The 19105-nt window shown below is 41.5% G+C and overlaps 1 long non-coding RNA gene across 1 annotated transcript in view; it reads right to left on the reverse strand.

Moving 5' to 3' along the window:
* The window catches only part of LOC115591861 (uncharacterized), a 46618-nt gene that overhangs the window by 20390 nt on the left and 7123 nt on the right, over window positions 1–19105 (reverse strand). The window lies entirely within an intron of this gene.

Raw genomic sequence — 19105 nt, forward strand, 5'->3', positions numbered from 1 at the left:
TGCTCGCATGCACAATGTTGGAGCCTGATTAAGCATTAAATCTGCTATCTTTATTAAATGAACTAATATTCTGTTTGTTGCGTTGCTTTCACAGCATTATCCCTCAACAGCCTCTCTATGCTGTGGAGAAATCATTATCCCTGGTGTGAGACTAAGAAAGCATGAAAGGGTGGGAAAGTGCAAAGTGTGTTTTACATATTGGCTTTTAATCCTGACACTCCAATAATTGGACTCCATCACATGTACCCTTTGATGTGTTTCTGTCTGGCTCACCACAAAGCTACGTCTAACCCGCCGACCATGCAGAGACAAAAAGCCTTCAGATAGAAACACAGCTCCTGTTTGTGTTAGCTCTCTCCAGAACCAGTGTGTACAACTCTCACAACAATGATCCCCACAAATCACACTCCCAGGTAAGCCTTGAGTATGGGGAGTGTGCTTGCTAAGGGGGTAAATATCGTCTATAACAGTGATCCTATCACTTTCTGATTAAAAATGTCAGTGAGGCCCTGGAGGTGACAGATTGCAGGGTTGTTGGCATCCCCGGGTATTTTTGGTGCAGGGACAGGTGCAGCATGCCTTAGGAGACTCAAAGGGAGGAGTGTGCAGGAGAGAGGGAGGGAGGGAAAAATGGAGAGCATGGAAGGAGGAAGCTGGAAGCAAGAGCTGCTCATCGATGGCCTGTGGCTAGCCTACATCATCCACTACCTGGGCTGGGCTCCAGAACTCGTCTGTGTCGGGCAGAGAGGCCTGATAATCTCAGCGTGATTGTAAAAGGCCCATCGCAAAACAGGTTTGTGAGAGGTAGCAGACAACACCAATCACTCTGACAGATCCAATCCAGGTCAGACATTTAGTACAGTAGTAGAGAATTCAGGTGGGCTTGAATCCATTTCGATGTGCCTTTACTCCACACAGAACCAATGGCGCATGTTGGACAAAGCCCATGCGACTGCCAGGACAATGTAACACTGTGAGGGATGGAGACACTGCCAGAGTTCATCAGGACCCCCTCTGGACCGGATCCATCTGGTCCCACTGGTGACATGACTGTGACTTGTCATTCAAGGGGGGCAGCGCAGTCATACCGTCTGCCACCTAGAAAGGTTGACACTTCATGTTTGATATTTAAAGAGCCAATTTCCCATATTGATAATTGATAGATCTGCCTGATTCTCTTATCATTTTAATTGGCAAACAATGTTTTTGTTCCCCTCTCTTAAGAGCTGGCAAGTAGAAAATTGTTAACATTTCCAGGGCTTTTTTAAACTCTAGTCCCTCTGGAGTGTATCTAGTCTATATTGAATGTGATTTTCACACAGTTCAGAGTGATAGCGTTTTTTTTTTGTTGTTTTTTTTTATCATGTAACTCATCTGTGTGAGGTACAGGATCCCTCAAGTGGTGGCAGCTTCACACTTAACACCCCACTGCACTGTGCTAAAGCAAATTTGCACACTCTTTATGTGCATTCATCACCCTCTTCTCAACCTTAATTCTGCGTTATTGTCCACTTTAATTCTCCACTGATACAGACTGTTACTGCAGATAGAAACATGCTGTATTATGCAGGTACAATTACAAGTTTTGGTCAATTACCTCTGCCCCTCCTTCAATAGATGACATGTTTCAGTAGTCCTCTACAACAAAGTGTGAATTTCTTTTGTCAGGGCTTTCAGTGGCAGCTGCTGTTTAAATATAATGGATATTTATATTCTTCATAACTATCATACCTCACTTTTGCAATCCATGGATCCTATGCTCATGTCTGTGCATGTCATACATATCATATTTAACATAACCTTTTCACAATACGTGTCATATCATGTTCACATCATATGCATATGAGCATGTAAGTTGAGGAGGGTGGTGGCAAGACAAATGGGTGAGACAGTTGAGAAGTGAGAAACCACTGTTTGAGGTGGTGTTTTAACATTTGTAAACATTAAATTAGTGGATATTTTTAACATCGGTTGCATGACATCATCTCCAGCAGCATTTGTGGTGACATTACCAGGAATTTAAGCCAAAACATGATTGTCTCCTCAGAACGCTGCCAAGCCACAGCCTGCTGTTCATGGTGACTTTTAATCACTTGTAAGCGTGAATCTACTGTATATTTAAAAAAATTTCAGTGCAAGTTTGTAAAATCAAATCAAATCAATTTAATTCATATAGCCCAAAATCACAATCACATTGCCTAAGTGGGCTTTCCAATCTGTACAGTGACCAACATCCTCTGTCCTTAGACCAGCAGTCCTCAATAGGCGGCCCCCGGGCCTCCTGTTTGTGGCCCCCGAACTATTATTCCTTCACTATGAGTTTTGGTTGGGTCAGCACGTGTATACCGGGACTTGTCTCCATGCCAACGATACACAGACAGAGCGCAACTTTTAACTTTCACTTTCGTTTTCGGAGCACTTCGCGTATTCACATTTTGCTGGTGGTAAGAGATTGAATATGGCGTGTTTCCAAGTAAACTGTTATGACAAAGTGGACAATGATAATCTGCAACTCGCAGAAATACGATCTTCAAAGTTGCATTTACTCTGCCTCCAACCGGGACAATCTCCACGTACCTGACAGTGCAGCGGTTTTAAATCCTTCGTCTTACTTTACCACTCGCGTAGTTTGACAAATTTTAGCTAACGTTTGCGATCTCATGTATATGCAACGTTGAATAAAGTGTAACGGACGGGGAGTTTCTCCTGGCAAACACCCTTTCACTCACGGTGCCAAAATTTGTATCATCCTTGTTAAAACACCATTTAATCACAGAACAAATGACGTGAAATAACCCACAACCATCTTACATATCATCTTATTCACAAAGACATTCACGAACCATAATTACACCAACAACAACAGAATACCCAAGATCCATTGCGCCACAGTCCACAAGTGGCGTTACAATATGCCAGGAGAAGCTGTGATGAATATTTCCAATTTGAAACGGCATTATGAGACAAAGCATAGGAATTTTGAAGAGACATTTCCTCAAAATTCAGAGATAAGCACAACACAAATAAATGCACTGAAATCATCATATCAAGCTGCAAGCAGGATTCTTGTCACATCTATGTCACAATGAAATAAAAATAATGCATGACTGAAGTGATGGACACAATGTTTGAAGGCAAACCAAAAGAGGAAATATTCAACTACGTATTTTAATTTATGTTAAAATGGAAATTACATTTTATTTTAGTTCATATTTTGTTGTTTAGAATGAAAAGGACATTTTGTTTTGAATATTACAGTATTATTGCATATGGCCTGACCGACCTCAATACATGGACCTCTGAGTCATTCAAAAAAATCTTTGTGGCCCTTTAAGATTTGTATTTGAGTACCCCTGCCTTAGACCCTCGATTTGAGTGTGGAAAAACTGTTGCGAAAAAAAAAAATTTAACGGGGAGAAACACAGACACACATGCAATAACTGTTGCATGTACAGAATAGATCAACAAAATCATAATTTACAAACTGCATTGACAGATTATCTGGTACAAATTATAATACATATAAAGTGTAGTGTGACGACTGACAGGCCGAAGCGACATTTCCAGCCATGTTGGAAATGTCCAGAATGGACTGTATAGTGGTGATTAAAATGAGGAATTTCAAGCGAAAACATGAATGCCATGTGACCACAAGCATAGTGTTGTCACAACATAACATTAAAGGGTGAACTCAGTTAGACCTCTCCTGGGACCCAAACACTACTAACGTCACTTTAAAGGACAATATTTGTCTGTGAATTACTTTTCTTGTGAACAATAATCATGCATAGTCCGTATTTGTCGTGGCAAATGGAAGGGTTGATTTAAATACTTAAAGCCTGCTGGGTTTTAATGAGATCAGATGAAAAAGAAAAAAAACTAAGGATATAATCTGGTTGAGTTTTACAGCAGTGTGGTCTGTGTAAGCCCAAACAATGAGGACATCAGGCCAATGTCAACAAAATGCAAGAGTGAAGTGTTGCACTCTTTCAGTCCTGCCTAGCAACAGAGGGACAGTCTGGCAATGTCTGGCACGGTCTGTCATCTGAGGGAAGTTGGCAGAAGTTAGACTTGTGTTAAGGTTTTGTGATTAAGATACACCACTACCCACAGTGTGTGCCCTTTGGCAGACAACCCTTGGAGGTCTCCAACATGGACATAATGATATGCCATGGAGACTGGCACTGCGCCACTGGCCATTGCCTCTGGTCATGAAAGACAGGGGAAGCCATCAGGGGCCATATTGGCATTAATCAATCCTCTGAGATCTCACACTCACATATGGACAAAAATGGCATCACAGATGACAGGCACTGCAGTCTACACAGCCCATGTGCTTGTTGATGTCTTGGGAAATCCATTTCAGAGATGTGGGAGATAAGCATTGCAAAAGGATAATCCGAGATTATTTCCATGGGGATTGCTTGGTTTACCGCAATCAAGTGCCCCAGATTGAAATGTGTCAAAGTAACATCCCACTTCTCTAGACTAAGACCGACTTCCCTTTCAAGACCGATGCCCTTAACACTTTAGCAATGATTAGCAGTGAGGAGCACCCATCTCCAGACTGTAGTCAGAAGGGGTATTATGATACATGACAAGATCTGTAGATAATATTTGATTATGTGTATGGTATTTTGCATGTAGGAGCATCCTAGAGATACAAAGAGCAGGTGGTAGACATAAAGAAACACTTACATAAATACAGATGTTGTGCCCAGACAAAGTCACTGGAAAAAAGAGAAAGAAAACAGGCCATCGGACCAGCTGAAAATGATTGAAACTAAATTATTGATCAGTCTCACATTGATACGCTCATAACAAAGAGTGTATTCAGCTTGGCTTTTCTATCGTGCAGAGCTGTCAACCCCTGACAAGGCCACTCCACTAAGGTATCACCATAGAGGGCTCACAGGCTCTTATTGCTGTCAGCAAGCCCTGAGCAAAGCAGACACTCGCCTTTCAAACTCATTAGCCAACACTGACGTGATGAACTCATCAAAGGCATCGTAATGAGACGTGTGGAAATGAACTAATGTGAGGATCCAACACTCTCTAATGTTCAGCGTTTCCTGCTCTTCCCTCATATAGCCGACAAGATATGGAGTTAGCCCAAAAATAAATCTGAATTAATTGTGAGTGTGTATTTTAGAATAAAAGTGTGTCAGAATTGCCACAAAGGACGGTTGCAACAGCTGTGAATGTTTGGATGTGGTTTCCTGGGTCTGGGCCAAGCTGACAGCCATGTCAGTAGCTCTGTGCTGCACACACATACACACAAACATGGAAATACTGAAGTACTCACACACACAAAATGATAAGCAAGGGAGAAACACACAAACTCTATACTTACACTCATATCTAACACAATCACATGCACAGACACAGGCAAGCATAAGTTGTTTGTGCAGGCAGCCTATTGAGACCCATATTTACTTTAATTCTTTGGTTGCAACCTCTAGTGGCCACAGCAATTGTTATGAGAGCAAAGAAGAAGAAGTCAGGTGATGGAGTATAAATGGTGACAAAGTCAGAAAGTCGGGGTGATTGGAAGGGCTAAAACTAAGGACGTTTTATTAATCTGGACACTGGAGCTGCTCAGTGGCATTCTGTCCTCGACCCAGGACAAACTTATTTCAACCTCAATGTAGTGAGCAAAGATAAATGATTTAATATTTCATAGTTCTGACGTCACTATTGTTAACACACAACAAAAAGAACAGTTCTCTCTCAAAGGTTCCGACTTCAAATTTTCATTTATTTTGAGTGAGGAAGGTTTTTTTGAACTTTGGCTTTCAAAAACAAAGCTTATCACGTGTTCCACATATAAATTCAAAATAAATTGAATGCTCTGACAGTATCTCAAATCAGACATGTGGACATATTAAACACAAGTAATTCAAACCAAAAATTAAGTACATCCCACAGTACAAAAAAAAGGCTGTTATAGAACCGAAAGGCAAGCAAGGCTGCTTAGTCTGCAGATACAACAATTGACAAAAGGCATGTAGTTTACGTTCACATTTTCACAAATCAACGAACCAAATACATTTCCTATCTCAGCTCAGAAACTTTACAAACTATGCTGCTTAGGGGGTGATTTTCCTTGAAAAAAGGAAGCATCACTGCCTTCTTGCATCTGATTCTGTTTCTTTCTTTTCACATCATCATATGAACAGAAGCAGAAAACAAACGCTCACTGTCGACACTATTGCAAGTTGGGCCAGGTTCGGGAAATTGGATTTGTTGCTTCTCCAGTACACCATCGGGCTCCCAGTCCCGGCCATCAGAAAACACTCAACTCTAAAAACATTGAAAGCTTCCACACTGGCGACACCATGAGCTCTAAACATTTAGCGGCTCTACACAGTCGCTGCAGTGTGGCATCATGAGCGTGACAACTGTGCACTGTTTTTATCTGACTACTTGTCTGCTACATTTTCATTATCCAATCATTAATAGAATTATAGAATAAAATAACAATAGTCTAAATCTTCTAGACTTTCTAAATGTTATTGGACTGAATGGCTCAAATTATGAAGGTGAAATGAGTAATTTCACTGGAGTTGAGACATTTCAAAAAATACTACTTTACGAGATGATGTTCAACTTTTGTAAGCATGAAACAACTGGATATTTTTAACAAAACATCGGGACACCTCCATCTGTGTTTGCGGCAACCAAAGCAGTTATTTTAAGGCAAAGCATGAAAGTGTTTTTTTTCGCTTAAACCTGATCAGATCGTAAGCAGTGTTCATTTTCAACATAACCTACAGTGCCAACATTTATTCTGAGAGTGCCTGTTATGTGGGGCAGTGGTTCCCAAACTTTTATGCTTGTGACACCCGATCCGATCCACATCACAGATGATCTCATTAGTGTGGATGTGAGTTGTAAGACGTTCAGCCAAAAAGTAAATCTCCTTTTCAGACTGTGGGCTTTTAGCGACCTTAAGAGGTTAAAGTATTCAGTATTCTTTGTTTCCCCCCTCACATTGCTTTGGTATATTGTGACCTCTCAGATTTATCTTGACCCCTAAAAGGACTCCCGACCAAAAGGTTTGGAACCAGGGGCCCAGTGAATGAGTGAACAAGAGGCTAATTTGGGATATAGCTCTTGTGTCCTAGTGTCAACACTGCCTCGGGGAATAGAAGTCTGAAGGAAGCACTGACAAATTTTTATCTTTAATTGTTATAGTCTTGAGGGAAAGCATAACTAAGGACAAGAGTTGTACTTGACACAGAACAAAGAACATCAGTGCTTCATTCCGTTTGCTAGCACTCCAAGTGACACTGTGTTAATTTTTCTTTGCAAATTTACTTATAAAGGAAAATACACAGTGAAACAGCTAATTCAGATGTTCACAATACGAGCAAAAAAATAATCAGCAGCTTCAGCTGAAAACTCTCACTATCATGAATCAGCCTTCACAAAGTCTTTAACACACCAACACCCAAATAGATATGTAACACATTCTGTGCCACCCTGACGGCTCTGCGCATACAAATACTCCTACACACACACACACACATACACACACACACACACACACACACACCTCCTGCATACTGAGGAGGTTTGCGGGGTCAGCATGCATTCATGGCAAACTGCTATGTGATGAAGAGAAAAGGAGCTGGACGCCCTAGTAGAGACTGGAGACATACAGAGTATTATGCAGAGGTTAGAGAGCAAAAGAGTAAAACATTCCACTATTTTACCTCAAAGGAAAAGGCAACAGATATCTGGTGAATCCCAGTGCTTAAGTACAAACGTGATAAAGGTGCTTTATTATTACTGATATCTTATGCACTTAACACCTCTACTCCACTATGTCTCAGGGACAAATATTGTATTTTATAACTCCACTACATTTGACGGACAGCTGTATTATCAAGCTAAATTAAAAATTTTCATATCCAGTCAAAACCCCCAAATATAATGATTTAAAAAAAACATTCTGGTAAACTAAACAATAACTATTCCTTTATGAGTGGAACAAATTCTCCTACATATGAACCTGAGTTCCAGGAGGCAGTGCGGGTCGCCCACCAGTTTCGGTGGTTCGATCCTTGGCTCCTCCAGTCTGTACGTCAAAGTGTCCTTGGGCAAGATACTGAACCCCAAATTGCTCCCGATGCTGAGTCATCGGTGCATGAATGTGTGTGTGGATTGGTGAATGTGGCAAGTGTTGTAAAGTGCTTTGAGTGGTCAGCATGCTGGGAAAGCAGACGTAGACCAGTAGAAGGGACACTCCCAGTTTGGAGAAGAAGACAGTTGCACCAGCACTGATGTTAAGAAATGTACTGCTATGGACTGGGGCAGCAAAAAACGCATTTTAGCCACACACAAAAATCCTATCTAAAAAAGCCTTTATCAGTTTCAGTGTATGCTGTATTTAGAACATCTCTACAACTCCATCTTGCCCTCAGACAACCCCTACCAACAGAGAACTGAAGCCGTTCTATCCAGCCATGCTCTCTCCAAGGCCACCAGACTCCTTTGACACCTTTTACTACACTGTGTATGCTTTGAGATGAATATAGTTTTTAACATGTGTGAACATAGTGAATGACTTATTGATTAATTGGCTTTGATATTTTATCACAGGTTAGTGAAACAATCAGAGTTACTGGTGTCAGTTTTAAAGTTGATGGCAATGTAAGTAAAAAACCCGTTGTTACAGAAAACCGAATTACTGGGTTAGTTCGAATATGATCGGATTTTTAAGATGCATGTATACACCTTAGTCTGACTAAAATCGGACCGGATCAGATTTCTCATAGTCGGATTAAACACCTAGATGAGCATGTATGAATACGTTCTATCAGATTGGAATCGGATTTTGTGTTCTGCGCAGGCTCGAGATTTTGTTCCTGGGGGCGTGAGGCGGAAGTAGAAGGACGGCAAGGGAAATGGGTACAGCGCCACCTATCGTAGCGGTGTATGACATGCTTCGGCCAATAATTCGATTTTCTCACTGGCATGTATACTCGGATAATTGCAGTTGTCCGATTGAGTAGCATATGGCTGTAATCTGACAAAGCTGTGCATGTAAACGTACTGAGTAATTAAAAGCTTTGTCCCAATTCAGTTCTACATACAAGGGTTGGGCCGGTTTCCTGTTTTCTGGTCTGGCCCAGTGTACAGGCTTAGACAGCTTGATTTTATGCAAACTGCCTGAACTTTACTTGAAGGTACACAAACAAGAGCAACTAATGATTACGTAATCAATCAATCAGTCTACTCGGTAATTACTCAGGAATATGTACCACTTTGCTTGAAGGCGCACAGAGAGTAGCTATTGATTCAGTAAGTAGTATTTTAGTCAGTCTATTAGGTGACTACTCAGTATTGTTTCATTTTACTTGATGGTGCACAGAAAAAGTAACCAATGATTAAGTCATTGCTATTTAATCAGTCTTTTAGGTAACTTCCCAGTATTATGTTTCACTGTAATAAAGGGTCATAAAGAAATTATTAATTAATTAATTTGTACTTGATGAGTCTATTAGGTAACTAGTCAGTATAATGTCAGTAGTTTGTGCTACTCAGTGGCTGGTTCATAGTTAATCAGGAACAACTCACGAATAGCCGGTCAATATGTTGATTCGCAGATATTTATGAACTTATTGTTACCTAATGATTTATTAATATTGTAGCTCCGAGTCTGTTCTCCAGTAACTCATCATAATCCACTGTAAAGTAATTCCTTACTTGCTCCTTAGTAACTACTCACATTTATGTGTATCTTATCATAAAGTTGCACTCTGTTGATTATCAGAACAGTACATGCTCTATGTTGTATATAGACATACACACAGTGTATAATGTAAGTACGTGGGATTTATGATTTATATTTACTCAAAAACACCCAAACAATTTAGTTTCTGTATCATATGTATTCTATTTAATTGTTTGTACTAATAATTCACCTGCCCACCAATGTCCAAGTCTGCATTAACATAAATGTTAATTTATTGGGCTGTAGGGAGATGACACTTTATTTTAAGTGTCTGCACTGATTACTCACACTATCAACTACTAAACCTCATTTTGATAGGATATTTATGGAAACATAGCAGCCATTGCTTGTTATTTTAAGTCATCAAATGCTTATAAAGACACCTGTGAAATACATGACACCTGACATCTGTATCTGCTTGACTGGAATACAGGGAGACAAGGTGTCAGTGTGTATAAGAGAGCTTTACCTGAGAAATGTCTATCTATCTTTTTCTTCCCATTGACTAGGTGTCCTCATTGATAATTAGAAACCCTTGTGGACGCTCATGCAGCATGAATGAGTATGAATATGACTGGGATGTTTATAGGAATGAGAGAATAATGCACTGTAGCCTAATGGTGTTTTCTCAGTGATTAGGCATCCATATTTATGATTCACCACAACCATGGACCTCAACTAAACCTGTATCTGTATCAACATGACAGGAAGTCATTTGGGAATCAGCAGAGGATGTCTATTGTGTCAGGACGTTACAGTCTGAAAAGAATAGAGCTTGACTCAATGAATAGGTTTTCATATTCATAATTGGCTATGCCCTGTGTCTCTGTGTAGTTTTCCGTGCATGCTTATCACAATAACACAGAGTGATAATCGGCTGTTATCTCAATCCCCAAAACTCTCATTTCAACAGAGGTTATTAGAGAGTGAAATAGCTAGCCATATAGCCCCTCACTATATTCAGCGCACATACCCGCTCTCAGATAGAGTATGAAATAAGAGGCCTCTCAACTATTTAATAACCCAATTTACCGATGATGATGAAAACATATTCCCACTTACCTTTTCATCTAAAATGTGTTATGCTAAACTCAAGTAGTTTGAAATTATATACGAAAAAAAAAAAGGTGGGGACATCAATATTAATAAACAAGGCTCTGGGCTGATACATCAACAGTGTCCTCTTGTGGTGGCATGGATTTAGGAGATTGTCCCGTCTGTTTGTTGCCTGAGTCCAACTGTCCCAGATTTGTGTTGCCTTGCCAGGATGCCTTGACATCTGCCAGACACAATTGTGCCCAGCTGTCTCAAAAGGTGGCAGCAATGTGGCATGATTTGAAAGGAATTTGGGGGGTTGGAGATGTGCAAGAAGAAAATGCAGTTTCACAGAAAGCTGGATGGTACACCATTAGGTCATATTTAGTGTCATGTCTGTCAAAAAAAAAGAAGCATGCCACCTTCATTTTGAGCCAGTTGAATTATACAAGAACAGAATACTGTATTACCGACTTACAGTATGTTTCTTATTCGGCTATAACCATCACAATGCCCACAGGAATCTTCAGCAACCCTATTCGTGATTTTGGATCCACCCTTTCAGCAAAAATGATTAACAGTTGCAGTCACAATTCCATGTTTACAAAGTTCAAGCATTTGGCCTGCAATTGTTGCTGTCAATTACCAAAAACAACGCAGCACAGTGTATTTGACTCTATCTCTATACATAATATCAAACTTTCTATCTTATTTTACACTCTAGACTTTCCTCAAACTATTTCTCAAGCTCCTCTGTGGTGATATCAGAGATGTGACTCTGTGTGTGTGTGTGTGTGTGTGTGTGTGTGTGTGTCTGTGTGTTTGTGGGTGTGTGTGTGTGTGTGTGTGTGTGTGTGTGTGTGTGTGTGGGCTGGTACCCAAGTCATCCCAAATGACCTTGCATCCTCATTATTCTTTGCAGCCAGGCCCTTCAAAGCAAGCTGTGGGACGGCAGAGTAGAGATGACGAAGTGGTGTCTGATCTCACACTGGCTCCTGCTCTGATTGATACGTACATGCACGCTGCTTGCTCGAGCTAATATAGTCAACATTATCACGAGGGTGGGAAGAGGAGAGCCTTTAAAGTCGTCCTCAGAAGAGGATGCTGAATTTCAGGCGATGTAAATAATTCATAACATCTTGCAAAACGCATCTGCTAATATCACTCGGCCGTAATTCTGTGGGCTACCCCATGTTTTTCCCACCACGACTCCAGCAGGCTGCGGGTTTCTTGAAGTTGAGGCATAAAACTATGCTTCTTTAAAATGCTTGGTGGCATGTTAGAAAGCAAGGGGGGTGGGATGATTTTGGTAGAAGGGTTAATGGCTCAGAGGGTGCTTCTGGTCCTAATCGGTATAAAAGACGTGGGCACAATTCTCATATAGTCATTTGTGGCTCTTAAATATTACCTCTGTGACATTTCCCCCGGCATCCAGCAGAGATGATTTTTATGAGCTGTTTTTCTTTTTTCTTTATTCAGCAGCTACACCAGAGATAAAACTTGTAGCTGGTCCTCACAAACCCCCCCTTTTTCTCTTTGAAACACCCTTGCTCGCTCTATCTGCCTCTCTGTTACCCCCCTCTCTTATTCTGACAGGCATGACATGGCAGTGGAAAGCCCCACTTCTGTGCACTAGCAGGTTGTGGGCTGAGCTTCTGAGTGGCTGGCACATCACAGCACCTCTGCCTCAGGAGATAGAACCATTTGAATTGTATTCCTCAGCCCTGCAGAGCACTACACTGGATATTATCATCAAATGGGCAGCAGCACTAAGAGTCTGACACACCGCTAAATCTGACGTCTAATGTAAATTGAAGAGTCAACATTTTTTCCCGTGGATGTGTATAATGTTTTTGTGTGGAGAGTTGGGTGTGTGAGTGGGTAGCAGGGGCACGGCTGCACTGACAGAGTTTGTTGCGATGCAAGTGTGCTGTGTTCAAAGAGACATGCAGAGAGGGGACCAATCTGCTTTCCCACTTTTCCAGCAGTTCTTATCAGGTAATTACCAGCTCACCCTTGAAATACCAACATGGTGCTGGTACACTGGTGATGGTGGAAAAGAGACATAGGTCATCTTGTAATTATGACTCCTTCCTTCTGCCTTTATTGTCTCTGCATAATCAGTTCCATCGGGGCTGAAATAATTGATTCTCCATTTATGCTAATGGTATGGATCTGGAGCGTAGACGAGCAAATACTCAGCCATGTTGTCTTTCGAGCGTGACATTTAAAATGGAATGAAGAAATAGTTGGATTCCAGTCAGATAGCAGGATGTTTTTGCTCTGGCCTCAGTGACAGCCTTGAGTTAAGGCGCCAGGTCGCACTTGTTCTAACCAGACCAGACACTGAACAGGAACGAGACCTTCAGATGTATTTCACTACCGCCTGCTTAGGGACCTTTACCGTTGTGTATAAACTGATGGAGGTAAATTAGATCGCACTCATGCATGCAGGGCCTTAGCAATTAATCCCCTGACCAACCAGGCTGTGTGAGGATCAACATAGACTCACAGAGACAAGACAGACCCAACTGACTTTCTTACTCGGAATGTCACAAAAATATCTGACAAAAGCTTCATAAAAACGTATCAAACCATAGCCTCACAAATACCTTTAGATCCCTCAGTTCTTTAATGTCAATCACCTGTCAGGCCATAGCTGATCGGCTGCCAGCAACCCAGCGGGCTGCCTGTGGCAGGAAAGGTAGTCCTTACTCATGGGAATTAAAGTTTTTCCAGCTACCATTCACTGTACGCAGAGTGTCCTCTTATGTGATTTTGGTAAAAATCTATTTTCTAAGACTTTTTTAAACATGAAATTGATGTACAACTGTTCTGAAATGTGCATGAAGCTGTATAAACATCTGAGTCTATCTTAGTAGTGGACTCAATTTCATGAAATCTGCTTTCGCCGCCAGCCACCAGATCTCACCATGCCAAATGGGCACTAACAAATGGCCAGTTAACAAAAACCTGCACACCAAGGAGCTTCTGCCATATTGTTCACTGGACAGCACCATCCCCAGAGGAACCCCCTCAAACAAAGGCAACATGGTGGAGAAGAAGGCCATGACGGCTCTATCTCATCCCTCCCTGTCACTCACACACACACATCCATCACAGCCCGCCGGCCTCAGATCCAAGCAGCTCCTTGGATGCGATTTGTCACAGGTCCTTAGGTGTTGACATGCTTCTAAAATGCTCAACTAATCTGCCTAAGATAACGGTCTCAAATTTCTTTGGTGGGTGTTAATCAAAATGATCTGCTCTGCATCCAGGAAATGACCAGTGGACACTACGAGGATGGACATTGCAATTAAGCACATCGTTAGGCTAATGGGAATGGATGAGCACATGCAGAGGATGGAGGGATTTTTTGACACATTGGAGAAACTGCTTCTTTCTTTAAAAAGAGAAATGTTTAGTTGTTTGCTTCTGAGGGGAATAATTCATGAACTCTCTTGTGTTTTTGGTTGTTTTTTTTCCCTTTCTAGCAAAGCAGGTATGACAATAAGGTAAAAGTGAGCAAAAAATCTCAATCTTTGAATATACTTTTCCTCATCCTTTTACTCAGGTATTTCTATAGCATGGACTTTTCAATCTGGCAAAAGATTACTCATGAATACCAGCCTACATAATTCAGTGACTGGTGCTGTATACACCAGCCAAATGCGTCAGCCTGCACGGTGAAAGGATACTCCAGCATGGAGGATACATGTCACCCCTTCAAGAGCAATTGCCACTCTCACCGTGAGCCCTCCATGGGAGCAGGCTGCTGAAAGGTGGGTGTGATGGGCCCAATTTAATGCTCCATTATGCAAATTGAATTGATCATCTCAATTGACCATCACTCTGGTAATAGGACGGCCTGACTGGGTGCAGGGGGGGGGGGGGGGTGTCTTTTTAAATCTTTAGATAAACATCAGACCAAAGAAAGTCCCAGGGGGAAAAATAAGCAAGGTGAGTAAAAAAACAGACAGAAATGCATCACAACTCTCATCAATGAGGCGTGACAGAGATGAGCGACAGGAAGTTAATGGCGGTCTTTGTGACCTCTCTAACGACCATTCACATTTAAAAGTCACCTGTCTTATCTTTCCTTTGGGACATATCAGGGTGCAAGGAATAAAACGCAACATTTGCATGATGACTTTTATCTTGATAACATTTTCACACTTACATTTACTCGCCTTGCACTGTTTTTCCCCTTTGATTGTTCCCTTCCAAGCCGACTCCCTCGTCGGTAATTCCATAATTCCAAATAGATTAGAGGAGCAAAGCAGGGATATTTGTTTTCATTTCAATCTAACTTGGAGTTGATATCCCACAAATTATGCATTGTCGTGCACACAAATTGAGTTAGATATTCTTTATTTAATGGGGGAGATTTTCAGCACGCTTATCCCCCTGCGACCCTGCGAAGAATCACACTACACACTCCAGTTTCCCTCAGAATGGACAGGGCGCAGCAAAGTCAGAGTATGGGCGAATTAATTTTGTCAGTGCCTAATTGCATTTATTGGCCATGCCTGGCACCTCCTAATCCTGGATTATGATGATGCATTAACAGCTGTGACTGGCTGTTTACAAGGCATTTATTAGCCGGTGTCAACATAACGAGACAAATTCCACCTATCACATTAATCACCCCACTGCCAGGACTATGTCACTGCCAACAGCAGAGCCAGATGACGCATAGGCCAAGGCTGCGTCGAAGCTGCTTCCCATTTTCCTGCATTAGCCATTGTTATGTGGCAATCAGATTACCTCCTCAGTAACTGTCAGCCCAGCAGTGAGGTGGTGACGGGGAAACTTGAAGTGAATGAAGAGCAATGAATTGAGGGGGGGTTAAAGATAACGGGAGAAGAATTGCGGGATCAAATGCAACGCTTGAGTGAGTCAAACCACAAAAACAATTTTCCACACATAATGCTTCTAATTGAAGTCAGGTCACTTAATTACAGTCTGAGTATTGTTTACTGTGAACCCATCTCCTCTTCCCTTTTCTCTGTCCATCTGTCAATTTCCCCTCACTCTACCTATCTCATTTTCATTTTCTCTCCTCCGCCACAAGAATACACAACAGCCAACCGAACAGACAGTAGTTTGTTGACCAAAAAAAAACATCAAATATGAAATTATGAAGACGGTTTCATGGTTTAGTTTTCATAATTGATTAAAAGCTTCAGTCAGAAGCATTACTATCAAATGACTAACAGCTCTGGCAGAGATACACGTTACAATTTCTCTAATTACACTCAATTAAACCTTAATAAAAGGATTAAGAGATATTTCATGTTTGAACCAGCTGCTGAAATATTTTTTAGATTTCCCAATTCATGTTTGAGACACAGAAAGACATAAAGGTGTGCAGAGTGATAGATACTGTCTGTATCCTGAGGTTGGAGCAGGAGAGACATTGATTTCTTCCCTCTTCACAAGGTGCCCAAAAGTGATGTGCAGCAATTAAACAAGAGTCTGCACGACAAACCTGACAAATGCATTTGAGGAATGGCGTTGGAGAACGTCCCGTTGGCCTCGCTTTAATGGAAGTTGAGGCTTCATATATTGCATTTCGTGCAGACATGCTGGAATCATCAACTTAGATCACCTCCCGCCCTGTAAACACTTTATCTGTGGGATTCTCTGATTCCATTTTAAGAACAATGTCTGGTCTTCGAGTTTGTGCCAACATCACTCCTCAAATTCTCCGCCCTGTCAAGATCTGCTCGATTTGACACATTGATAATGTCAGTGAGGAATGTTTGGGATCACCTGCAAGCTCAAAGTGTTATGGTTGTCTCTGCTCCAAAACATGCTTTCTGTTAAAGGAACATGAATTTTGAATAGCTCTTTAACTTCAGACCATGAGAATTACCTATCGTGACCAAAACGATTATAAAAACTAGTGCAGTCCCTGTTAAAAGCATATTCTGCACAGATTATCTGGTAATGTGAGGGGTTTGCAGATCCAGTTTTAAACCTCCTGAACTGCTCACAGACTAATCAGAGCCACCTTGATAATATCAAATATGTTTGATATCTATGATTTAAAATCTGGATGATTGCATCAGTACTTACTGAGCCAGAAAACCAAAAACAATGATGGCGGCAGCTGATGGTGCTGCCAAGAAACCGTAAACATTTTAGCCCTTGAGGCTGACGTTAGCTAGCATACTACTGTTGACAGAAGCTTAAAATCTCACTTCCAGTGCTCATGTTGACTGCATCTCTCTGCTCGTTTAACCTTCTGCTTTTGTGTTTTTGTTTTGTTTTGTTTTCTTTACTACAGCAAGTTTTGGCAGCATGCTAATCTTCATTTTGTTTATGTCTGCTTACCCATGAGATCACATGGGCAAGATCACATCCAAGCCAGGCTTCAGTCTATAGAGCCATGAGGCCAGAGCTGAAGCCACGCCACGGCTGCTGCACAGAGCAGTGTTCACTGTTTATTCAAATGAATCAATATCAAACTTGTTGCATTTCCAAATTGTACTAAATTTGACACTTCTCTGGGCCCTAAGCAACAAACCTGCCAACTGTGAACCAGATTAGATAAACGATTCTTGAGATACGCAACTAAAATACAGAAGGAGATTTCTTGCTTTATAGTTAGATTAGATGAAGATGGAATTAGTTTCTAAAAAGTATATCAATCTAAATGGCTTCAAACTATCAGCACCAGTCGATAAATGCTCGACATAAAGTGCAACACAATCAAAACTGATGATCCAGTGGAAGTAGCTCCATCTTGCATTTTATTACTGCTAAACAGTAGATTTATTACCTTCAATTTTTACACATCATATCATGCTTTGTAGATTGCTTTTACAAGAAGAGACTGCAGTGCATGCTCTCTGGCTCCCAAAATGAATGTGCTTTAGTGATAAGGACCGGATGAGAGGACAGGAGATACGGCACAATGCAGCGGCACATCTCCCAGCATGAGCTTTTTCACTGTGCAGTAGTCTGCGTTATATAATTCTGTTGGGGTTCGCTGGCCCCTTTCAGTTCACCTACCGCAGCTAAAGTGTGAACACAGGTCCACCTCTTTGGCCGTGTTAGACTGTCTAAATGTGCAGAAACAAAAAACACATACAGTCATGCCTTGTAAGGGCAGAGTGTCAAATTACATCCAGTTAACAATCAACCCCACAGTTGACTTCTGTTTGGCGCATGTCACCTCCCTGATTAATGCTGAATCATGATATTGAGATTAGAGCGGTGGATGGAGAGCGCCAGCATTCACCAGCCTCCAACTCTTCGCCCTCACCCTTTTCTCGGGAACAGCTCCCGCCATCTGTCAGTATCGGAAAGCCCTGGTGGCTTGCAGCAGGTTTTCTAAACCTACATACATGGCTGCCTTTCCCTGTCAGAGACTCTGCTGTGCATGAACCATCAGCCGTAACCAGCCAGTGGGCTATAAAACGGTGTCAGCCTAGCCAAAGCCTCATTGACACCCATGAAAAAGCTCTCTTAGTAGTGTTATTGACCCAGGACATAATCAGACGACTGTACATTAGCCTGAAGAGGACATGGCAAAGTTTAGAAAGCATTACCGTCAATAAAGCCACATTAATGTAATTGGACAGTGTTTACCTTACTGCTGTTTAATTGCCTGACTTCCCTCTGAATCTTTCATGGAACTCTGTGCCGCAAACAAACACAAGGCAGCACTGGCAGCGTCTGCTTATTAGTTATTCATGGCTTCATTTGCTTCATATCTCGCCTCTTTCTTTTCCGCGCGACGCTGAAAGCTTGCAGAAAGTACGTCTGTGAGCAGACGCTGATAGCTCCTGTGCTATCAGTGAGAAGAAAAGAGGCTTCCTTTATGAAAAATGACTTCGATGAAGTAAAGAATACCCAGAACAGAGCAGAGAACAAATAACAGTCTGTACGGGCAGACACTGTTGTTTTCATGCAATATCAAAACTCTGGCCTCTGTGTATAATATTATGAATTATACTGAAGAAGTTCCGACAGTCATTTCCTTTAACAGAAAGAGAATGGATCATAAAAATAAGCTGCTCTCGCCTCTGACACCTTATTTTTACTCGGCCCCTAGACCCTCGGGGTCATGGACCAGCTGTGACAGCGACCTCCAAGGGTCTTTGACTTTGACCGACAGCAGATTGGGCGGACAAGGACGATTTTAGAGCAGCCGGAGCTCTGCTGTGTGCTTAAATTGTAGCAGTTGTTATCACATTAAAAATAACTGCAACTTAAAGCCTCCTCCTCTTTCATAGTGTTTACATCTAAACAACATATGGCAAGCTACTTCCTGTGTCTTATCTATCCTCATGTTTAGAGCTGTGAAATGTGCTCTTA

The sequence above is a fragment of the Sparus aurata genome, chromosome 11 (genome assembly GCF_900880675.1).
Source record: "Sparus aurata chromosome 11, fSpaAur1.1, whole genome shotgun sequence".
Lineage (NCBI taxonomy): Eukaryota > Metazoa > Chordata > Actinopteri > Spariformes > Sparidae > Sparus > Sparus aurata.